Raw genomic sequence first — 25,698 nt, 5'->3', positions numbered from 1 at the left:
TATTAAAAAATTTAATATTTTCGAGGTTCCACATATCGGGATGGGTGTGCAGAATACTATCTGGGATGCAAATTTGAACTAAATCGGCTAAGTAGGTTTTGTGAATGCTTGCCCGAAACTTTGAAAACGTGGTTTTGAGTAAAACGCGTTAGTTTTGACAATACATTTTTGTAACAAAATTTACTAATGAGATGTTCTAAAATTGATTCTTACTTGAAATAATAAAAACTTGTTGTTTCTTTTTCGTTGGTGTGGGTATTTATTCTTGCAAATACCGATATTTCGGGAACGACTTGTTCCCTTCATCAGTGCAAACAAGTTTCTTGTGGGGAAGTGGTTCCCGAAGTATCGGTATTTGCAAGAATAAATACCCACACCAATTTTTATTTTCTAATAGTATATATTTTTACATAATGATAGGCCTTAGTCAGTTTGCTACAACATAATAGGATTGGGGATACTATACAGAAGGGGCGAATGGAGTACTTGTTGTTGACCAATTTCCATTTGTATACCTACTGCGGCGCGCTCCATCCCTTGTGCGATAACTTTAAAAATATTGTGAATTTCAATCTGAGATTTTGACTGTCCATTTTCCATAATGATTTGTCTGAAAAATGTAAGGAAGAAAAACGATTTTACTTTACTATTATACTTTAAATAATAAATAATTCGAGCAAAGTTCCAGAAAATAAAACACAATTCGACTAATTTTTAATTTTATAAGTTAGAATTAAAAAACGTTTTTTGAATGAAAATATAAACCTAATAATTAGTTGGGTAATTCTTTGATAAAGTCATGGCTAGACAGACATCGAATCAATTAACGTCATCAATTGATTTTTATAATGCATATAATTCACCGTGGGAGTTCACGGTTCCAATCTTTCTACCGAGTTTAGTGCCAATAGGTGTAACCGTTTCTGAGACAAGTGCGTGTGACACGCAGACAAACAGTGAACCGATTTCAATAAGATTTTGTTCTCAACAAAACTTTAAGAAAATAACAAATGCCTTCACTGGCTTATTATCATCGTTGGCTAAATAAGTAGCTCTAGCGTTTCTGATGATATTAGGCTGACTTAAGTCGTTATAAGCCGCGACCACGTATGGTTTTGTAGAGTAGGTAGGCAGAGTCAACTCGTCAGACGCTGCTGTTAGGTGTTCTTCGCTCCCTTATATACTCGTATACAGTGGCGGGAAAAAAGTCTTCAAAGCTTTTAAAGATGTTTTCTGTTAAAAATCGAATGTATTTTTAATTTTGCTATATATATTATACATGATTTTTTAGCATATCTTATGTAGAATCACATGTCTAATTTCAATTTTTGAAAAAAGGTGTCATAAAGCAAATACTTTCATTATTATAATCAATGTATGGTTGCGGTGTTTATAGCGAAAAGGTTTAAGGAATTGAAACGTAACACCGTTTCCGTCGCTAGTAGTGATTATTTATTCAGAAAATATCGATATTTCGGGAACCACTTGTTCCCTTTTTCAGTGCACGGGTGTATACATTCTTTCATTATTGCCATTGTGTCACTTTTTTGAGCAGAAAGACGGGCTTAAAGTAACTTTCTTAATTTATTATTGATTTATTGTGTTTTTAGCAAATAATCGCCTGAGAAGCTGAAACCTTTTATGGTTAAAGTGGTGTAAAAGGCTCTAGTCAGAGGGTAGTTGCTAAGGAACTCAGCATCCGTAACACGAATCCCGTTGCAAGAAAGAAAAATAGTGGACCTACGAGGAAATCAACTGATACTCCGGACTGCCTGCATGTTGTTACAATATGTTGTTGTACGAGTTTGTCTAGGGATGGAAAACCAAATTCTTTCCTACACTTTCGACTGCTCTTCCCTGTTTCACAGTAATAATCGCACGACAGTGTTGAAGTATTGGGGCAGCAGGCCAAGAAATCAGATCCATTAGAAATCTCGCACATTGTTTCTCATTGGCGGTGTATAGTTGTTTTTATAAAATTATGTTCCCTCACCTTTTTATCAATGTTTTCCCAAAGATGTTCGATAAGATTCAAGTCAGCGGTTTGCGCAGTCCTTTGAAGGACATTCACATGATGGTCAGCCAGCTACCTCTTCACCATTCGAGCTGAAAGTTTCAGATTATTGTCGTGTATCAAAATCTAATCGTTGCCCAATTTGCGATTAGAATGAGGTTGCATAGATCCCTATAATAAATTACGGTATTTGGTTGCAATCATTACACCCACGACCTTAAACATTGGGCCAATTGTATCACGGAAAAACAAGACCATCCATCATAGATCCACCTCCATTTTTTACTCCGAGCACTTGGTGCTTCACGTCCTAACGTTTCCCAAAAGGTAGTCGGACATTATAAATCCCTTCTGTTGAAAAACAATCACTTTTAATTAACCGAAACATAAGTTACGGCGGTTCAGCCTTTGATCCCCTATTCAACGTGCATTTTCGGGAATCATAATCTTGTCTAACATTTTTTTATGTTAATGGATTTCGAGTGAATCGGAAAGCAATCCGTTTTGCATGTCCAAACATGCGACAATATAATGTAACATAAGTAAGTCATGTAAAACAAATTTAATTGCCGTACCTACCGTGACCCAACTTTCACCAGTTGTCCTAATTTGAGACATGAGGACATAGCATAAACCAGATTATTAGTTGGTCTGCAGAATTCCTACCTTTCCTCACTCTGGGAATTATCAATTCCCTAAAAAGAGCACAATGCAGGAGCCCGTAGACAAAAGACCGATTACTTGCTTGCCAACACTCTACAAGTTCATGGCGTGCGTTATTAGTGGAAGGGTCAATACGCACCTCCAGACTAACGACATTTTGTCCGAGGAACAGAAGGGTTGCTGAGTTGGATCAAGAGGCTGCAATGTAAAATTCATTACTTACTCGGTAGTTGTAGAATAGCAACTAGAGCCCAAAGAAATCTCTTTAGTTGCTATATCAATTACGCTAAGGCTTTTGGCAGCGTCCCGCATACCTGGCTGATCGAGTCATGGAAGAAGGTCACAGTACCCTGTCAGTGCCTTCATCTGCCTACGGGCAGGCATTTTCTGAGAGGACTTATTGAGTCCTCTTTGGTTTACTATGGCACTGAGCACTCTTTCATGGCTACTGAATGATGCTAGAGGCCTTCGTTTCAGAATAAAATATAGCCTAGGTGCTAAGTGCGAGTTGACACATTTTTTGTACTTAGATGACATATATTTGGATGAAATTTTGTTAGACAAGTGCCGAATCGTTTCAATCAACTGTTTGGACGAGCAGGGAACAGTTGGAGTGCGGAAGTTTCTCTTGCAAGATTTCGGGCCCTGCATACCATGTAATTTTCAACAGTACTAAAGAAGCGTCGGAGAACGACCTTTGATCTCTTTTTCCCGGAATCAGTATTTTTGTATATTGTATATGTATATGCCATATGACGGTAAATTATGCAGCGAACTCAATATTGAATTTCTTCATCGTTAAGTGGTTTTTTTCAGTTTTGCCACATGAAAAACATTTGAAAAAACACGGCAGTTGGTGCGTCTTCTTGGATGGTTAAAATTCAAATTAAATTAGCGAGAGGTAGAGGTCCACGAATTCATCCTTACTTTTCAGGACAGTGCCGCTTTGGAAAACAGATTTTATGAAAAAATCACGAACAGCGGAACCCCAATTAAAAGTTGAATTGTTTTTCCGGAGGTGTGTATGATATATATGTATATAATGTGCATGCGTACATGTTTTGATCGTCAATGAACATAAGAGGACTGAGGCTAATAGTCAATGGGCTTTTAAATTCTAAGTGTTCTTTAAGCTGCCATACAAGCCTACATATTTTACGTTCAATGACTTCTGGGGAGAAATTATAGTTCCTGTTTGACCTTGACTATCATATTACCACCCATCGAGTTTCATAATTTCTGTCTTTCCCGGGTAATTTCCAAGGGATTCTGTTTAACGACACACATCAAAAAACAGTTAAAACTTCTCGACACGGTTATCTAATCTTCACAACATCTACACATTGAAATCCAATGTTAGGTTTCCAACAAAGTAATCTTTTTCATTCTTAATCTACCCAACGTATGAGCTATCTGCATTATGAATCGTCTCATATCGTCCAGTTTACCGAGGATATCTAATAAACTATAATTGAAAGGACGTCGTAAAACCCAGCATCAGATAGAAATTATTGTCGCCATACACAACACAAAGCATGTTGTCCTCAAGTTCTCTAATGGTGGTCGAATAGCCGAGTTGGTCGTACGCCGACAGCTATAAAACTCATAAAACGCTCATAAATTCATAAGTGGAATATGCAACGACATATGTATGTAGAAATGGCTGTAGGAATGGTGTAGTATGGAACTTTGCAAAGTAGTTGACGTAACGCAAGGTCTTATTACTGTTATCCCATAAAATATTATTAGTGAACGTAGAGGTTTGCGTTGCCGGTTGACGGCCAGTTCATTGAAAAGTCTTCCAAGTAATGTATTTATAGTTGAAGGAATTCTGAAAACATCCTTGTCTTCTCAAAGAAAGTGAATTTTGCCGGCCTTATATTTAGATACTTAGATTTTATCTATTAATTTACTACGGAAGACTTCGTTTTCTTGCTTAAAGGTAACCATATACTGCGGGGTGAGTACGAGGAAATAGTTTTAATCAGACGAATTCGCTTTCTTTAAGGTTGGAATACGAAACAGTGGAATTCCGATATTTCGAATCCGAATTATTCGTATTTCCTGCTAGTTTGTACAAATTTGCTGGTTCCCAGAGTTAATTGGTAAACCGGATAATTCGTACCAACCCGATAGTCTCTTACGACCCTACGAGTTATCGGACTTTTACTGTTATTTTAATTTTATTTGTAAAGATGGTTGGGAATTTAGCATATTAGAACTAACCGAACATCAATTCATGTATTAAAATTGAAAAATAACATTTACATAAATATAATCTTAAAGCTGAAAATGGCTTTGCTGCGAAGCTTCACCTACATACGTACACTATAAATTCAAGCAAAGCGCACCATTCCACTCCACCATCCCCTATAAAATGTTCAATCTTCCACCGTGATGACTCATGGGAAAATTTAACAAATATTCGCCTCTATTGTGGAGCCTGTGAATATATGTGGCTATTCTACAAAAACGCGAACAAAATCCAAGACCTCCAATGAAGTTCCTAGAACGTGATCTCTAGCCTATCCTCCTTATATGTACTTTCCTTAGCCTCAAAGTCCTCTTTTTTATGAACTGATAGAAACTCATTCGGCTGCTATCTCTTAGGTGATTTGATATCAGTTTGTCTGAAATTTCACCCCTCTATTGAACACAAAAGCTGAACATTTTGCACACTCTATATAATGTACACACATACCCGGAAAGGACATTATGAAGAGCCCTCTAGGTTTAGAGTGTCATTTCAATGAAAAATACTATTCAAAGGCAATGAGGCGTATTGTGCAAAATTGTTTGTTGCTTTCGCTTCAGAGATGAATCTGCTTTGCTAGAGGGATGGGGATTATGTTTATAGTGTGATATTATATAAATCTACTGTAGAAGATGACCCGTCAGATTAGCTCCTCCGGTTTGGGACTATGTGTTGAAAGGAAGCGAAGGATTTACATTTTGACTTGAGTAGTTTTGTGTATTTATGTTGGGTTAGTAAGAAATTGAATTAGGACGAGATCTTTGGAATACCACCACATTATTTCCTTTAGTTAATGTTATCAACGATTGTCGCACTCGGCCATGCGTGGAAAAGGAAAAAGATATATGAAGCAATTTATATATGTGCCATCTGATTCCCTTACGATTGAGATGCTAGTTCGTCTGGCGTCACTTATGCTAATTTCCTTACATTTGTCATTTGTATTTAGAAGTTCACCGGCGCATGAATTTGCTGAATAATATACATAGTATATTACGAAAATTTACTACATGTAGACAATATCACCTCATTTCTATATGTTCGTTTATTTGATAAAGGAAAACGAAGTGCACAATTCAAACGCCATTCACGTCTTCTTTCAATCGTCTTTTATGATAAGAATCCTTAGTGCCCATCCGGCAATGAGAGGAATTCATTACCCTAGTGGACTGTTTGATGCATTCAAGATAATATGAATTGCCATTGAGACTATAACTTATGGACCCTCCTTTCCAATGATGATGTAGTACGTGTGCTTATTTCTCGTTTTATAATAAATTATCCACTCCAAAGTGGATGTTTTGAAAACAAGAGTTTATCTTTCTACGTAGGAGGAAACCGTGGGTTTTCATAACCATGAATAGGGTTTCTTATTTATCGGGGCGGCACATTGCGAGAATTGCTCCTTCCAATAATATATATATATATATATATATGTATATATTTTGAATCTTCTGACGATATAAACTCTGCGGCAGTTATTTAAAATTTCGGCATTTCATCTCAAGGTTGTAGGGAAGTTTTGAGACTCTGGTAGAAGGTGGTTTTGTGGTTGTGCTGCTGTGTGCTAACCACTCAGCTTTCCAAGTTCATATTCTGATTTGGTCAATTTTTCCAACAAACGTGGGAAGTTCATATTCTAGAATAGAAAGTCAAACTTTTCAGTGACATAAGAGATGCCTTTGAACTCATCTCGAAGACTGCGAATTACATAGAAGAGAGGCAAAAAGGTCGCACATCAATATTTCAATTTGTTCTCAATATCTGCAGCAAATCCACGATATTCATGAGAAATGAATTTAGCGGTTTATTAGCAGAAAGTTTTTGGTAGCAAAATATAATATTAATTATATTGAGAAAGTTGGCAAACTTAAATCATAAAGGGTATTTTAAACGGCAGGATAATGAGTATCTGGTGAAAAATGCGTTGAGGGTGGTTTTGTTATGGATTTTAAAAAATGTGCATACGCCATTGTTTCTTACAAAGTCCCAAAAAGCACTAAGCTAGAGAAGAAAGGAAAACTTTGCCAACCCTACCAAATATTTTAGGTTGTATTATACTTGCTAGAAACAGCCTTATTTTCATTAATGACGGAAATCACTTCTGTGGTACAATCTAACCAAACTCTCAAACATCTTTTTTAAGAAAAAAACTATATGTTTGAAATTATCAGCAATCAAATTCAAACAGACTGAAAAGCTAGCGCTGTTGTGTGATGTCACGACTCGAGCCATGAAACTTCAGTAGCCCTGGCAGTTATTTATCAAAATATAAAATTTTGAGGATGCTGAGTCCGCATCCACTTGATGACAGACCGGGCCACTTGGGAAGCAACTTATTTCCTTCTCTTGTGGTCCGTGGATTCCTCTTTTTGGGTTAAGCGCCCAAGTTCAAAAAGAAAAGAAAAAATCTTGACTGACGGTTTCGTCCAGGGCAGAGGCAACTCATCAGACGCCGCCTCACCTCTCCCCTGGAAGCAGCGTGAGAAGGAAGTAAATTGCTTCCCAAGTGGTTCGGTCCGTCATCAAGTAGATGCGGAGTAAGGACTCCCATCATCCTCAAAAAAAAAATCATTCCGGCCTGGTGCAGGTTTGAACTAAGGACGTAGTTCACTTCAATATAATTCGCACTCATGTCGTGTTTGCGATTATATATAAATGGAGCGATTACCACCTGTCGCCACTTTCGCACTCGCAGCGGTCAATAGAGCCTTCAACCGCTTTCGTTCATTAATCCGCTTCCACAACTCTGCAGTCAGCTAGATCACCCTACCCTTCGCGTAGTAAATGATTTTAGTATAGTCAACCTGTGTAGCACCCAAGAAAAAAGCATTATGATGGCGGCCCAATGCTCATCGATATTCTCAGGCGGGTTACTCAGTCGATCTGCTATACGATCAGCTCTCCCACTGTCGAGCGACAGCGAGGTCATACAAGGGTTCGATGTTAAACTACGCTAAACTTAGGGGGTCGCCTGTAAGCGACCATCAGATTGTGATCCTTTTCGAGGCTGATCATTGCGCACATTCAGAAGGCAACTCCTAAATCTACTGCTGATCCCGAAGTGGCCGATCTGATTGCTCGTGCGGCGTCGGTCAGTTGAAGCCCAACTGACCTTATGACATGCTCTGTGCTCGAACAATGTGCCACCAGTGACGAGGCGGTGGTAGTTGCAGAAATCCACGAACCTACCGCCATTACCGTTACGGTCGCAAATACCGTACTTCCCTTTCCGTCTGTCAGAGGCAACCCGCCATCGGATTCGCGTCTGCCACCGCTAGGCTTTCCAAAGTACAAAAACACATTGCCGCAAGAGGGAGAGGAGTACTCTCCAGAGTACCGCCATCTTACTTACTTAGGCCCAGAATGCCTAGCTTATATCTTTGGAATTCGCGCTTAAGTTGGAGAAAGCGAATATTCTGATGATCTTCGCTACCGTTTTTAAGGAATGTGCGCCCATTCGAGAGACCACTCTTAGTCCGTTTTCGATAACCAAAGGTCGTTGCCATGGAGTCAGCCCCCTTCCGAGGCGTTGTTGATGTTTCGGTAGCAATAAAGTTTCAAAGTTTCCTGATTACTAGCCCACAAATTTCTATCCGTTCACCTTTTACGACAGACAGGGAAGGCTTTGAATGTATCCTTAACCCCAACTGACAGGGCAGATTTTTGATTGAAACTTATGTTTATTTAAGCTTTTCTGACCATTTTTTAGGGTACATTTCGTGAAAATTGGTGATATGTGATGGCTGATTTGGCCATCAGTCTATCAATACCTTTGCCGCGAGCTTGTAGGCACGCGCGGAAGGTGAACCTTCTGTTGCAAACACTGTTATGGATTGCACTTTGGAGTTGCACTTTATATTTCACTCTGATGATAGCTATTAGTTTTCCTGAGTGCCCTTCCTGCCGCTCTACATACATACAGTCCCTGTTGGCATTGTCTAAAGCCTTCTCGAGTTCGATGAAAACAGGTAAAATGCGGATGTTAACTCCGCCCGTTGCTCCACAATATTCAACAGGGTGGTAGCAGTAAAATATGCAAATATGGAGCGGAAGTTAATTTGCTTTTTATCAATTAGGTTGTTGTAGGGAAGCTGTCAAGCCTAGGGCCCTTACTCCACTTCATTGCTTTCCTGGCCAGAGCAATGATCAATTGCTTTCGTAACCCTGGCACTTTACGATCGTCCCCACTCGTGGCGATCATTTGACCTTTCAGTTCCTTATATTTAATGATTCTCTTTTAGGTTTCAGTAATCAGCTAGTCATTATGGCCCTCTGGGTTCTGGTTGATACAGAAATTTAGAAACACTTTTTCCGACCATCGTTTATTAGCGACGGACATGGACTAATTCCTTCACATTTTTCGCTGGAAGCATGGTAAATACGGTAATGATGAATGGCGGCGGCGGAAGAATGGTCATTGATATTCTTTTACAGAACTCAATCCAAAGTAAGCGATCATGAGATTATTCTGATTCCCTTTTTGCTAGGCACATTCAGAAGACAACTATTATAGTAAATGTACTACAAACTTTTTGATTTGATTTTCGTCGTCGGTTAGTTGAAATTGGACTGATCTTATTGGAAATTCGGTGCTCAGACAATATACCACCTATGACGGCACAAACCCCTTCCCATTATTGTTACCACCTGCTGGTCCTCACTATATGCTGAAGCAAGGTGATCCATCGAGATCACAATGTTACCTTTAAGAAGTCTCTCTTGAACTGCGTCCATTTGCTCAAAGAAACCATTCTTCTCCGCTATATTAGAAGTTTTTGTTGCTGCAGAGGGAGCGTTCTCTTGAGTTAAATCATCTTACTTTGGTTAGTCCTAGAATATTTGGAATATACCTCCGAAGTTTTCGGCCAAATTGAAAACCGCATGCATTCAGGGGATCTGAGATGCCTCCATCCAAAATCAATCTTTGTCTTTGAACGATGGCAATCGGCTGTTATCGAATAGGCTTATCTGAGACATGGATAGCAATTCGTTTATTAAGGTAATGTTTTAAAAATTGCAGGTTGTTACCTTACAGTTTTCTATCCGTTTTAGTTCCCTATTAAAACAAGCAGGGAATTCTGTCAGCGAATTCCAATCCCCAGGAGGTATACTATGTTGGGGACATCGACGGTTATAATTCAACAATAAGCACAAACAATATTTCCATCCAACTGATGCTAAATCTGCCACGTTTTCTTTTTCTGTTATAGATATTGTCTTATAGACTTTCCGGGCTGGATCATCCTCACACAATGGGGATGAAGTGACTCGCCTATGGCAACCTATTAAGCCGGGTTTTGTAGTATCGCTCATAAAATTTGTCATTATATAGGTTACGGAATCTTCCATCCTCCTGTAAAAGACTAAACATTTTGGTTGATAATCAGCCTAACGATCTCACTTGCCCCTTGTTTGTGTTATTACTTAAATAGTAACAATTGTGATGAAATTGGAATTGAAGCATACTCATTGGAAAAAATCTTAATTTGGCAGAAGGGAATGTGTAGGTGTTTTCAGCGTATCCTAGTATAGTCCTTTGAGAAAAGATATCATGGTCTGTTCGATTCCTTTGGTACCATAATGCATCCTTAAGGAGCAGCGCTCTGGAATCTCTATGGTACACAGGTTATGCATTCTCTGTGATTTCAGGTTTTAGTTCTTTCGAGATCAAGAAATCAAATGCTTATAAAAGCCTTAGTCAAAATTCTAGGGGGGTCAAAAATGGAAACAATTCCTATATTTAATATTTATTGTCTTTATTTTAGATATATTATAACGAAACATTGTCTATTGATGGAAAAATATTTATTGTAGAAGAAAAAGAAAGAGGAGGAAGTTCGAAAGTCGTTGGAGATGACTTTAGGGTTTCTTCGTCAGTTGTATGGATAATTCATTCAAAATGGGAAATTATTGTTACCAAACACAGACAAGAAGAACGCGAACTGCCATTAAAATTATAAAATAGCTTGGGACGACCCCTAGCACGAATTATCTAGAAATAATAATAATCGTTGGCGCAACAATCCATGTTGGATCAGGGCCTTGAAGTGTGTTAGAGCACTTCATTCAAGACCGTAACGGTAGACTAGGAGGCAATGTGGTCAGCATTGCGCTCGTCCGAGATTATTACCCTGATTTGACTCAGGTACTCATTCACAGCTGAGTCGACTGGTATCCGACGTCAAATCACGATACAAATTCCACTGCCACCAGTGAGATTTGAACCGCGACCTTCCGTACGACAGCCTTGCGCTCTAACCACTCAGCTATCCGGACACTATCTAGAAAGATTCACCAAAAACCAGATATTCGAAAACAGTGGCCGAAAACCACAATACCCGCGTGTCGAAATCTGCGGTCCAGCGTATTTTGTAGCAATATCTTCAATGACAATTTAATTATTCTTTTGTTTGTTTGAAGAAATAACGTTATCGTTATCATCCCTTCAAAAAAATCTTCTATTTCTATGAAAACATGTACGAGCCCTTTTGAAATTCGCTCCCAAGCATTAGCACTTTCGTTTTCTTCGAAAAGTATATCCCGGTTGTCTTACCTGCATTTATTTTAATACGCCAACAATGGAAAGATTGGTAAATAAGGCTGGTCCACTTTATAATTGGAAGTTGGGTCTGACCCTTCTGTATAAGGACATGTGTCATCCGCGAACATCGCTATCTCGTAATTAGCTTTCACTGGTATGTCCGCTATATAGATATTGAAAAGCATTGGAATAAGATATGACCCGTGCAGAACACCAGCACCATCACGATACAGAGATAACGAGATAACGATTCACTCTTACTGTATACCGACGGTTTGTTAGAAAAGACTTTCGAATTCTGGTTAGATATAAAGAAAACTCCTTTCATGGAGTCCTGACAGAAGCCGATCAAGAACAGATCAAAATGTTATTAAATATTCTCGAGTTTCCACAACTACTGATAAACTCCAAAGGTTCAAACTCAAACTGATGTTAACAGTTTTCTCATTATTGATAATATATTATATAATAATTATATAAAGTTATTTGTTCCTGGTAAAATCCTTTTGCACCCTTTTTGGTTTGGGTTTAATACTATTGTGGCGCGGCAGGATTCGCGAAAATTATTTCGAACGCTGCGAATACCAGCGGACAGATGACGTCATCGACGCTCTCTACTCAGTTTAGACCTCGCTACAGGAGTGAAGAGCAGAGTGCCATGACTTGAAAGAAATCTCTTTAATAGTGTGTATTGTACGGTATCCCTTAGTTCGTTACAATCAAAGGAATTCGGATAAAATAGAACAATTTATTTTACCTTAAAATTAGATCGCGATACATGTTTATTCAATTTAAAAGGGAGGAAAAAGAAGAGAGTTGACAAAGAATAATCTTCAATTTATTCTAATTAGTTCTCATAAAATAATTCAATGGTTGTCCCGATTCATGTAGCGTTTTAATACCATGTTTATAAAATCAATAAAAGGTGTGAAGTCTCTAAACTATAAACAGCTTTCGTATAAATAATTTGATTATTTAAAGGGGACCCTTTTTCTCAATATAAAAATTCTTTCATTAGCAAATTTTTATCCATAAGCTCATTTCTTTGTTTTACTAATGCATTTTTTTAAGGATTTCTAATTCATCTTTATTTTCAGGAACTGTAGTAGGTTTCATTATTTTATTTAGAATTTGTTGCTTTATATTACCAATTTATTTCATTTTTTTACGCTAATTATAAACTAGTGTCATGTGGAGTTAACATAATTTACCTTTGAGGCTATGTCTAAATGTGAGTAATACGGGCAAATTAGGAGTGTTTGATTTAGATAAATCGGATTCTTTACTTGTCTGAAAGCATTTCAATGGTAGTTATTACAAAAAATACTGATTATAGTAGAAACTCTTCTCTTTTGGGGGTTTACTCTTTGAAGTCATGATGACGACTGTAAGAATAACACATAAAAATCTAAACATTTAACTCGAAATGAAGTTGTATTTAAAAATTTTACCTTAATAGCTTAATAGTGTACTTTCTGATTCTTCTGGTAGAAAGAGTCGCGTCTAAAGTTTTTGTGTTCATCTTGTGTTAGAAAATACTTATTCACGTTTTTCCAATCGTACACAAAATATTCCTTGACACGTATCCAAACTCTAACTCCGCCATTCATATAAGTTCATTTTATATTATGATGATGTGAAGTACAACATTTTAGGCTTCTATAACTTTAATAATACTTGGGTTGTCTTCAAAGTTATGTCTAATATTATCAAGATGCCAAATTTTGTACTTCTAGGATAAATTTAAGAGGGCTTTTCGAATAAATTTCTAAAATACAGTGGTATGCTATTAACTGATTTTTTTAGATTTTTCGGTTGGATAGGTTCTAAGAACGATACCCATTTCACTTGCTGGGGTACAGATTTTGCGTTTCACCCAATATGGTGTTCGCATTGTCATCTCGGAGGGTTTCCGTGATGCCATGTGCCTGCTGACGACTATATCATCTTTGCCGACGACCTTAATGGTCATGTGGGTGAAACGGCAGACGGTAACATGTGCCATGGGGAAAGAGGTTCGGAGCGCACAATGAATACATGGTACATCAAACGATTGTCTCATCTCTCTAGATTTTATAGTGGAAACAGTAAAACGCAAATCGACTATATTCTCATAAGACGCCGACATTTTACCGCTGTTACTGATTGCAAAGCCATTCGCTATGAGACCATCGCACCTCAACATCGGTCGTTGATTGCCGTCCTAAGAATTAAGCCACCGATAAAACAGTGTAAAGAACGCACTGGCCCGCCGCGCATTAAATTTTGGCGATTTCGTGCGAAGAAAGAAGAAATGTTCTCACCAATCATTACGAATGTGGAAGAATCGTGGATCGGTACATCAACCGAGATACTTGTCTTTGGAATAACGATGTTGAAATGACGGTCCGTGAAAAGAAACGCCTCTACCACAAATTTCTCGACGATAAAACCAATTGGCAAATTTATAAGAACGCCAACCGGGAAGCAAAGAAAGCAGCCGCTGTCACCCGAGCGGACCATTACAAAAAACTTTACGATAAACTGGACACTCGGGATGACGAGAGAGATCTGTATCGACTTGCTAAAAGCCGAAACGAACGCACACAGGATATCGAACACTTCTGTTGCGTTAATGACAAGAACGATGCTTTGTTTACCAATCGTCGAGTCGCAGCGGATAGATGGCGGGAATACTTCGAGCAGATTTCAACTGAAGAATTTGCTCATCCTCCACTTCTACAATTTTTGCCGACATTCGGAGCAGTTCCACCTGTCAGCGCAACTGGTGCTCAGAGGTGGCAGGGGGAAGACGGGGCGGCAACCCTGTTGGCCGAACCAAAACCAAGTGGTCGAGGAGAACCTCCATAGTGGTGGCACCGGGAGACGTTGTATTGCATTGGCTTGCCGGCCGTGGTGCAGTAGGCGAATGTTCCAAAGGCCTAATTATGGCGATCAGACACGAGTTTGCACGGGGACTCATCCGAAGTGGCAATAGTCACGAAAACTTACCAAGGGTATACTGGTATCATGGGAACCGGGATAGCCCTTGGATTCACATACTTCAGGAAAATTCCTGTTGTGTTGTGCGTTCAGCTAGGTTGTTTGCGGTTGGCCCCCTAGTGGGAGTGTCATGGGAGTTGTGGTTGCGTTCGAGCGAACAGAGATCCCCCACCAGTATGAATGCTGAGCCATGCACTCTGGTCGTAGCTCGCTGCGGCGGGGCTCTGATTGTGGTCACAAAATCAATCCGTGTCTTAAGAAAGCCGTGGGATTAAGTCCACGAGTCAGGTACCCATATAAAACCCAGTGACGTAACTGTCAGCGCAACTGAAGTCGAGGAGGCAATGAAACGAATGAAATCGGGGAAAGCCACAGGACCTGACGACATCACATCTGAGCTCTGGAAAGCGAAGAGCTGGGGCCAAAAAATTGTGGTTTAGTGAATTCTTTAACCTTCTTTGTGATCGACGTATCAACGAAAGTCTCAAATCTAAAATTTACCGAAATGTCGTCCGTCCTGTCGCCCTCTATGGTTCCGAGCGTTGGCTGACTATAAAAGACAATGAACGGCATCTTGCGGTAATGGAGACGAAGATGTTGTTTTGGACTAGTCGCGTGACACGTTTTGATCACATCCGAAATGTAGATATCCGCGATCGTTATGGGGTTGCACTTATCGTGGAAAAGTTGCGAGAGAGGCATCTTCGATGGTATGGTCACGCAATTCGCGCTAACAAGAATTCACTTGCCAAGATTGATGTGAACATTTAGTTTAATTTCTTAGTAATTGTCCAACTAATCACATTGGGATATAACGGATCTTACGCAGGAGTCAGAACAATTGCATATTGAAATTTAGAAAAAAAAGTCGATTTTAAAATATATATATATCCTCGAAGGGATGATGAATTTTTCAATTGAAAAAAATATCCATTTATAAGAAATTTTATGTAGTTTTCGAAAGTGGTATCAAATCTGGGATTAAATGATTGAGGGGGTGGGAGACTGTGATTTTTTTTGGGAAGGTCAAACTTTTTGACACAATTCATGAACAACGTTATGATTCTATAAGGGTTAAAGTGTTAGAATGTCCGTTCCATGGACTAAGTTCCCTCACTATCCACCATTAAAATTCGTAACATCATAAACGGGACACCATGTATAATGAACTCAGGATTTGGCTTTACTTAGCTTCTGAGTGGCCTGAATCTTTCACAGCCCTTTGTACCATACATTCTTAGTAAAAGATGTACTGAATATGACTTTGCGACTGTAACATCAATTCATAGAAGCATCTATGAAACGTCAATCGCACTATAATACAAAATTCATGCAATTTAGAATTTTCATCAAAAGTTGTTAGTTTAAAATGATAATGATGAAAAGCAAATATGTGGGTAGTTACTCCCTAGTTATTCAAATCGTTCCAGCTTTTAATATTTACATAAATACAATTTGCACATACCAACGTTTAAAATAATAAGGCATAAATTATTTTGATAACGGTAACGACAATTCTGTCAATGAATGTTATATAAGATAATGGTTTGATAAGTTTATAAATTATATTTCTTATGGCCATGGTGCAGAATATTGAATATGTCGTAGGTCGGAATACTAAATATTTTTTCTTTTCGTTTCTTTTCAGGTAAGTCCCCTACAGTTCAATTGTGGTAACAAATCATATTGGTATATTGTGATGATTGATAATTTTTATTATTATGAAGTAGTATTTCAGTCGGAAATCGATTGAAAGGCAACATTATTGTTGATTTACAATATTGGATTTTGTATATATTGAAAATCCGTCTTGTCTGTAAGCAGATTGCAACATTGAGAGAATATACCTATTATTCCTTCATTTGATTCCGGAATGGTTCAATTTTTAGGTCCTTCCGTTATCAGGCATCCTTTTTTTCTCAATTTCGTTCTGATGAGATCAAATGATTAGAGAAAATACAATTGAAACACTAAGTACTTAACGCCAGGCAAATATCCTTTCCAAATAAGTGGAAGCCCATCCACTTGAATGACAAATTGAAAAAACTGGAACGTTCTGATAACAGATTCTAAATCACTTTCAGGCACGATATCGTATTTGACAAAAGTATCCCCTTCTAGGTATTGCTCTGACCTTTTTAAATGGCATTCCTTTTTTATATAACCTTCTCATTTTGTGCTCTACGGAATCATTGTATGCCTTAGTTGAACCGAAACTGTTATTGAATGTTTAGCAATATAGAAAACGTGATCGAATTTTCTGATGAAATTTTCCGTGGAAGATTCTTTTTCGGGATTTCTGCAGGAATAAGATATTTGCCGGTGATTCAGATACGTTGAAAACCATCGAATTCAACAGCCGATTCATTATTTTAGAAGGGTATTCATTGTTATAAATGAACATGAATTGTAAGTTTTGTATTTGAATCCTCAAATTTAAGAAAATTTACTGAACAATCCTGTTATCAGTTTTTCTATCTGAAAGTCATTGTCGATTTCGTATTCGCAATCAAACTGAAATTGAAATTCACCAGAGTGCACTTTAGTTTAGAGGGAAAATATATTCACGGTTTTAAAATATGGCCGCAGTTTCCACAATATCTATGCCCGTCGTAAAAAGGGCGTTTTCACAGTTTAGTGATCACTCGAAGTGTAGCTTAAGGGGGTTTGAAGTCAATTTTCAGAATATAATAATAGACTGTTATTAACTTTCTATGAGCAGATATTATAAAGGAGACTATTTTGGCGCCTAAATACCATGTGCATATGAACTATCATATTTTTTTTCACTGCACCCTGCAGCCCTATGTCTGCCTGTTTTTACTTTTTAAAGTTTTGTTTGTAAAGCAAAACCTTATTAAAATCGGTTCAATGCCTGTCTGTCTGTGCGTCTGTCTGTCACAGGCACTTTTCTCAGAAACAGCTACACCGATTGACACGAAATTTGGCGAGAAGGTGGGAACTGTGGACCCCCAGACATGCAGTGAGTAATATCCGCCTACGTTGAGATTTAGGGGGGGTCCCCATACATGTAAAAGGGGGGTGTAAAAATTTTTTTCACCAAAGATAGTCATGTCGGGTATCAAATGAAAGGTTTCGATTAGTACTTTTCGAAGCCGGTCTTAGTTTTGAGATTTGTTTAAAAGGCGGGGAGTGGGAGGGGTGCAAAGTGACGATTTCTTTAACGGAGCCATTCTCAGAAACTACCCAACCGAAAAATCTGAAAAAAATCATGAAACTGCCTCTATATGGTGCCCAGGCCTCAAAATACTCTCCATATCGATATCTGTTCAAATTAAGTTGATAATAGTATATTACCGTATTTTTGGGAAAATTGAGTAACACCCCCCTTAAGTTTATCTCAGAGTTATAAAAGTTGGTTGTAGTATAAAATATATTGTGAAGCATATTATCTCCAAGTTTGATCGAAATCATAGCATTAGTAACAAAATTACAGTAACTCAAAGTTACCTTATCGTGTAAATTTACAACCCGAAGTACTAAATCTGATATGCTAAATGCATATTCTTAACGGGCTACGTACAAATGGGATAGTTCTACAGTCAAATATACTCACAAAAGAAACAAACAAAACCTTTCATACCTGAAGCACCAACTTCCGGTATACCGACTTGTTTATTTTGTTTTCTGCTCATTGGTCGCAGCTGAATGTGAGTAACAAATCTGTGCATTTGCTCTTTAGTGTTATCTCTCAGCTTTGAACACTTTGAACACTCAACATATGTAGTATCGTTTTTTTTTGTCGAGATGTTCTCCTGTCGCGCAGTGGGCTAATCTATGTATTAATACGGATCTCAAAATACATCGTAGATAATTACCCAAATATCTCAAAAAAGAAATAGTGGCATATTATTATTATATATTGTAGAAATTGATTGGAAAACCCCCCTCCCCATCCTAAAAATACGAAGTTTGGCATCAATAGAAACGAATTTATGGGATGTAATACTGAAAAGTTTTATAGAAATCATATTATTATTAACGTATTAAAATCACATGTAAAAATTTTCGGTAATCTCTACTTCAGATCCATATATACGTATGTGAGAGATACTTAGATGTATACATAGAAAGCATTAATAACCTTGAATTCACTGATATTTTGGTGTCTTCCTAGTCCCGAACAGAATCTCTCCAACAAAGGAGTATCTTATTTCTGAGCATAGTGTCATTCAGGCTCGTCTTACGGATATTTGTGTAACGAATTTGTCTTTTTTCTTCAGCCTTTGTCCCGTTCACAAGCGAAGTCGGCTCATCGTGATCGGTTGCGCCATTTTATTTTATCAAATGCCTGATCTGGATGGAATCTCGAGGCATATATATCCCCATCCAGCGTGTCAAGCCAGCGTTGTTTCAACCGGCCTTTTGGTTGTTTACCATCAACTTCGATGTTCAGACCAATCTTGGCAAGTGAATTCTCGTTAGCGCGAATTACGTGATGATACCCTCAAAAACGCCTCTCTCGCAGATCGGTGTGACGAATTTCTACTGTCATTATTTTCCACTTTTTTTGGTGGTGGAGTCGTCGCTGCAATTACTTTATCGCGTTAGCGAAGGAGGACATTTTTCTTCCTCCTAGTATCTTTTCCTACTTTCCTTCTCCAGGATTAGGGTTTGAACTTTCAAACTATCTCCGCCATTAGTGTCTCATTGGAGCTGGAGTTGTTAGGAGTTTAGTAATTTGAAATAATGTGTATTGGACAAAGGAAACATGGATGTTAGTAACTTTTATTATGAATGCCCACCTGACTCTTCCTAAGTCATTTGCTAATCACTTGCCCCTCCCTTACTATCGAGATAGATCAACTTATTCTATTTCAATTTTCACACCGGGTTAAAGAAATGGCTTTTTAATTAACTGCCGATATCAATATCGAAGGTGACACTTGCAATCTGAACTCACGTTATTATTGCAGTACTAATAAAAAACAGTGCAAAATTATAACAGAAAAATCCTTTTAAATTACGTCCTTTATAGTGGTCGTCAAACATCTACTCTTTTCAATTGTGTTTTGCGAGGAACGACGAACGATATGAGTAAATTTTGTCTCGTAACTAATAGGTTGTCAATCAAAATTAACGACATAGTAAAATGTCCTTCAACTCCTAAATAACAATAACATTTCCTCTAAAAATAGGTCAACGATATTAATTGATTTTAGAGTTTTCCAGTCAATGTGATACCCAGCTTCAATCACTCCTTTCGTCGCTCTATATGAAGCCTGAATTTTGCCACCGTAAGAGGAAAATTGAATTAGTATCTGTTGAATATACTGGCTAGAGGACGTACCAGCCTGTAATTCAGGTACACCTATATATATGATACTTTCCATCTTATTAAAAGTATGTTGACATGACCATGCAAATAGAGAGTTACTAAATCGATCTCCGTGAACGAACTTGCTTTTGTATAAAGTTCCTGACTACTCATGTGAATGTAGTGTTTTTCGTGGTAGTTTATGTTTATCACTTCAGTGTTCAATAAAATGATTGTGAAGATGAATGAATTAAATCATAGGCTCATTAATAACGATATCAAACATGTGTCCACAAAAAATTAATCCAAGGTGATTCGTACTCAGGCGTATATAAGCATAGAAAAACGACCAGACCCATCTTCATTAATTTAATTTTATATCATTAATTTAATTTTATATCTATTAATTTATATTTATATCTTGTTTTAAAGATGTAAAAATAGACAAAAAACAATTACAACTGATAAAGGCGGGAAAATCCAAAATGTTTACAATTTTAAGTGATTTGGTATTGAGTAGTGGATTAGTTGATTCCCAAAATATTTTATTTTATGTTAGATGGGTCTGATGATGGTGTTAACTACATTCTAATCATTCTACCAGGCGAACAAACTCTTTTTCATTTTGATTTTGAAATTGGTATTGTCACTGTTCACCTACAATGGTGGAAAGATAGTTCCGTTTCTGGGAACGAGGCTCTTGTTGGTAATTTACTTTACCCATAAATTGATGGTATTGTGGATAGCTGGTAATTGTGCTATCCGTGACAGTAGATTTCAAGGTTTCCCCGGACCTCCTTGTTCATTCTATGCTCACCATGTTTTTCATGATTTGGGGCATATTGTGTGTGTCCTTGATATAAACTCAAACAACCCAAATTTTTTCACCTTTAAACTGTATAAAGGGAATTTCCTTCGGTTCGGGGTTCGGATCTTCACCTTTCTGTTACTTTGATATTGGGAGAGACATTTGATTGACGAGCGACTGGGTTCATCCCCTGTCCTTGCAACTAACTGCCGTAACTACATTCGTTGATTAGAGATTTCCTGCTAGTTTTTTTTGTCCGCAGATGTCATGGGTGTTCTTAATATGATCGTATTCTGCTTAAGCTTTTTAAGTTATCCACTACCTAAATGCTGCTATTGAGGGATGTCAACGGCTAGGAGTCCGTTTGCCCATTCACAAAAGCACAGAGTTGTTTAAAGATTGTTTCTTTATAGAAGTAGTAAACTTTTTGCAATTCTACTGCTGGGTACCAAAAAGAAAAGACTAAATATTCAATAAAAATTCATATTTCTTATCGATGTATGGAGTAGCGGCATTTCTGGGGGGGATTGTGTCTTTTCTTTTTGGTTTTTCTAACTTTTAGCACTTAACTTTTTCATTAAAAATGTTTTTCATTTTTGTCAACGATATGTGCAGGTGGCTTAAGTTTGTACTAATTGATAGCTTGGTTGAAACTACTTTTGAATGGCGCGATTAGTCTAAACATTTTTCCCAAGAAAGCTACGAATGCTGTAATTTTTTTGTCATTACGATTAGTTAAATATCCTCTTACAAAAATTAACGAAGATTTTATGTTTATTACATTACATTAATATTTTTAGCGTTTTCCAAAACGCTCATGAACTGAGCGCTCACAAGAAGACAGCCCACCCAACATTGCTACATGTCGGACTTCTCATCCCGTTTTAGCGCTGAGTTACGGGGTTTTATGGTACCCATGAGTTGCCTTTTTTAGGAGACCTATGTGATTGCCATTCTCTTCGTTTTCATCTATTATCGTATCAAAACTTCAGAATTGTTGATAACCAGATTTCTTTAATGCAAATTTTGTTGGAACACTCAAGTATTGCATCAGGGTCTGATTTAACTTTTGGCTAAAGAAAACAGATACACTTTAAATTCAAAAACGCCCAAATGGAAAGGGGTCTAGTTTAATTTGGTAACGATTATCACCAAAAAGTGTATTGTGCCACAATGCTCGTTATTGTGTGAGATGTATTTTTTGGAAAAATGCTTAGTATGTGTTAACTATTCGCACTTTCCTTGAAAAATTTTTATTTGAGATCATGTATTCAGTGCCTTCCCGTAATACTGTAAAATTGTGGACCGTATTAAACAAGTCAACAGTAACAACGACCCGTAATGTGGTGTGCAGTGGTAGAGTGGGAAATTGTCAGTTGAAATTTTTTCGAAGGCATTATTGATGCAGAGTAATACTCGGCTATCGTGCAAATATTTTTGATGATAACAAAGCTAAAAGAAGGCTGAATCATCTTCCAGTAACATGGCGCCACGTGTCACACGGCGAAAATTTCACTTGAGTTTGTTCGAAAAACTTTCGGGTGTCGTCTGAACTCTAACCAAATTGACTTTTATTGGCCGCCTCCCTCACTTATCTGTGTGCCACTTGTATTTATGGGGTTGTTTAAAGTTTTATATATATATTCATGGTACGAAGTTTATCCTGGTTGAACTAAAATTTACTTCGAGCAGATTTCTATGGAAGAAATATCTCATCTGCCACTACCACAAGCACTGCCGTCGTTTGGAGCCATTCAATTTATCAGTGCGACGGAAAATGAATAGACAATCAAACGAATGAAATCGGGGAAAGCAGCAGGACTTGACGAAATCACAGCCGAGCTGAGATATCAAATTACCATAAACCAGATTTGTCAAGAAGAGCATAACGAGAAACAACAAAATGATATGACGCAAACAGGTGTTGATGAAGCCTTGAAGCACACTGGTTTTCACATTCCACTACTCTGCTATCACAACACAGAAAGAAAACTAGCACAGAACAGTCTCAACTTGATCTTGGTGTTGGGACTTTAGACAAAAAAGTGAAAATGGATCTAGCGCTGTTGATGCGTCGGGCAAAATCCAGTTCGATGCCACCATCGGCAGAAACCACGTTTCCTAGATATATAAATTGATCGATGCCCTCGATGCTCTGTCCAGTAATGCAGAAAAGGAGGGTGCGATGATCCGTCATCAGCATAGTCGATGTGTTTGAGGAAATATGTCATAGTCCATTGAATTCCTACACCCCCTTCGAACATAGTATGAAGCATGGGGAACCTCACCGACAACAAAAGAAAATAATATCGGCGACAAGATGCAACCCTGGCGGACTCCACTTTCGACCACAAAATCCTCTGAGATTTTACCTCGGTGCAGCACGTGACATTTTGCGCTCTGATAATAGCTTGGGAATTTTCCTCTTGCGTAGAGCACTCCAGATACAATCCCTATTCACGCAATTTTCTCGAAATCAATAAAGAGCAAGTGCAACAAAGATCTAAACACCGCGCATTACTCCAAAGTGATCCGTAGAGTGTTGATGTCGTTAATACAGGGGGAAGACAACTCCTTAATCTGCTGCTGATCGCGAAGTGGTCGACCTGTTTGTTCGTGCGGCGTCGGTCAGTTGAAACACAACTGACCTTATGGTAGGCTCTGTGCTCGAACAAAGTGCCCCAATGATAAGGCTATGTAAGTTGCAGAAATCCACAAACCTCCCACCATTTTGTTTGTGGTTCGAGTTTCTCTGTCACATGTCCGAGCAAAATTTTGTCAGAGCCCACCTTAACATCCAGATTAACCATTGAGACCACAATATTAACTTTAGGAAGCCTCCCCTGAGTATCGTGCTGCTCGTAGAAAGCATCCTTCTCCATTATATCATTAGTATCCGTTGTATAATTGTATTGGACGGGAATCTTGCAGTCAGAATTCTGTCAGAAACCGGCTCCCAGGTGAAGAGAGCGCGCCATGCGGTAGTCGTGAGAAACAACTCGACATCGTATTCACGTCTACTACTAGATGACTTGCCAGGGTACAAAAGCACATTGCCATTGGTATGTCAGGTGGAAGAAGAGCACTCTTCAGAGTCCCACTATCTTACTTGGCTTAGGCTTATGATATCGTTTTAATTCCCGCTCGAATTTGAGAAAACGAACATTCAGAGGACCCTCGCTATAGTTGCCGAGGAGCCTGTACACATTCCAGAAACCAAACATAGTCCGTTTTCGGTAGCCAGAGGTAGTAGTCGTGAGGTTGGCGTTGCGGTAGCTCATCAATTTCTATCCCTTTTGAGAGAATGAAATTTGGAGTTTTTTTAAACCGTAACTCACATTGCTAGAATTTGAAGGAGAAATATTTTATCTTAATTTCTCCGTTAACTTTTTGTCGGCGTTTACTGATAAGTATTAAAGATCAAGGAACAGTATTCCTTTTAAAGTGTTTTTGGAAATAAGTGAATATAGTCTTTATTCAAAAGGGTTTAGTGTCTGTTCCTCTGTTATACGCGTTTCATTGAGCAACGATTTGACTTGGTGGCGTGAAATTTGGTGGGTACATAGATTTTGTGTTGAAATGATGGGAGGTCTCTGATAAGTGAAGAGCGGATGTAACAAGTGTGAAGTGTCAAGAAGATGAATTATTTATAACAATTGCGAAAGGGAGGCATAATGAATCAAGAAACACCGACTAAAAGTGGGAAGGGGCTTATTCTTTGAAATTACTCAACCTCGTTATACCTCGTGTGAAAATTGTACGGAAAACCGGACTAGGAGTGAAAACAATGCGAGCCTTTCTGCCATTATTCCATTTAAACTATTCTGGGTCCCTGAAAAAAATCCGATCCCGGGGAAGTCCCCTTTTCCACCCTTTTTGTCGCTATGTGTGTGGACCAATAGGCATCATAGGATGCCAGTAACTATGAATAAAGCACAGTAACATTAATTTTGAAGAAAAAACTGCTTTCCGTCCAAAAAGTTTCTTAGATAAAGAAGCGCAGTCTTTCAAATCTCAAGCGTTAAACTTCCGGCTTCCGACTTCTTGGTGTCGTCATACCATACAGTAACACTCCCTCACTTATTGGACCCTCACACCTCTTACGACATAACTATACATTTTTTTCCAGTATTAACCTCTTTTTGATTTTATCTCCGTCATATTTCATTGAGATTAAAAACATGTGGAACCATAGGCATTTCCAATCTCCCAGGAGTCAAAATACTGATAGCCTAACTGATTGCTTTCTCTCTTATTTTTTATATCTGCTTTTACTTCCATTTTCAAGGACATACTCATCGTGATAAGTTGTCTATGTTTATAATTCTTTTGGTATGATATGACTCTTACCTCGTGTACGTTATACATATATTCTACTGAATTGCAAGAGTATTGTCCATTTTGTTCCGATTTTTTAATAATCTCATTTGAATTGTACGAATTTCATCGACGCTTATCAACTGCAAAACGAAAAAAAAATATGAATTCTTATTTTGATTATTTATATCAACTGCAGTGAATTCAATTTGATGTGGAAAATTGCTATTGATGATTTAGTAGCAACCTAAACAGTGGCAGCATAACTGAATTTCAGAAGTGTGAACTGTGAAATGCGTCACTTTCCTCCATGAAGAAAGCTGTGGTAGCCACTCATTTCTATGATTCTATTAGTCAGACTCAATGTCGCTCCAATGCGGAGTGGCTGCATGCCTGGTTAATAGATTCTGTGACCTCCTTTGCAGAACGTGTTCGTCGAGATGAAATAGTAGAGCAACATTCCGCCATATGTTGGGATTTATTGTCGCATAAAATTGACTCACTTGTCGCCGCAATTCGTGCTCATTTCGAACTTGCTTCCCCCTCCAAACGAGAATACTTGAATTACGCCGATCAGAATGTTTATTTTACACTCACATAATTTCTCCCCGTACATTTCTTACACACATATCTACGGTTGGCTGTACAAGTCATGTGGTTTAGCTAATTAATTCTCAATATTAAGAAACCGCTTGAAAATTAATTTTCATTTAGGAAAACTCAAACGGCTTCCAACCTTTCACACTGTCGTGAACATAGTGAACGGTGTCAGGAGGAAGGGCTCACGCTATCGTTCTATTGTTCATCGGCCGAGTAACAAATAACCTGCAGCGTTTTT

At 38.1% G+C, this 25,698-nt stretch overlaps 1 protein-coding gene and 1 long non-coding RNA gene across 2 annotated transcripts in view; one reads left to right on the top strand and one right to left on the bottom strand.

Annotated features, from left to right (window-relative positions):
• The window catches only part of LOC119656007 (cAMP-dependent protein kinase type II regulatory subunit), a 265,746-nt gene that overhangs the window by 75,516 nt on the left and 164,532 nt on the right, over positions 1 to 25,698 (top strand). The gene's annotated exons all lie outside the window — the stretch shown is intronic.
• Positions 378 to 25,698, bottom strand: LOC119656030. Its single transcript, XR_005249981.1, has 3 exons — positions 25,364 to 25,698; positions 24,894 to 25,003; positions 378 to 610 (listed from the first exon to the last, which is right to left on the bottom strand). It is a non-coding gene; the product is annotated as an uncharacterized LOC119656030 (long non-coding RNA).

This window comes from Hermetia illucens, chromosome 1 (assembly GCF_905115235.1).
Source record: "Hermetia illucens chromosome 1, iHerIll2.2.curated.20191125, whole genome shotgun sequence".
NCBI classification, from domain to species: domain Eukaryota; kingdom Metazoa; phylum Arthropoda; class Insecta; order Diptera; family Stratiomyidae; genus Hermetia; species Hermetia illucens.
Note: the sequence above shows the minus strand (reverse complement) of the source record. Positions and strands in the feature narration are given on the sequence as shown.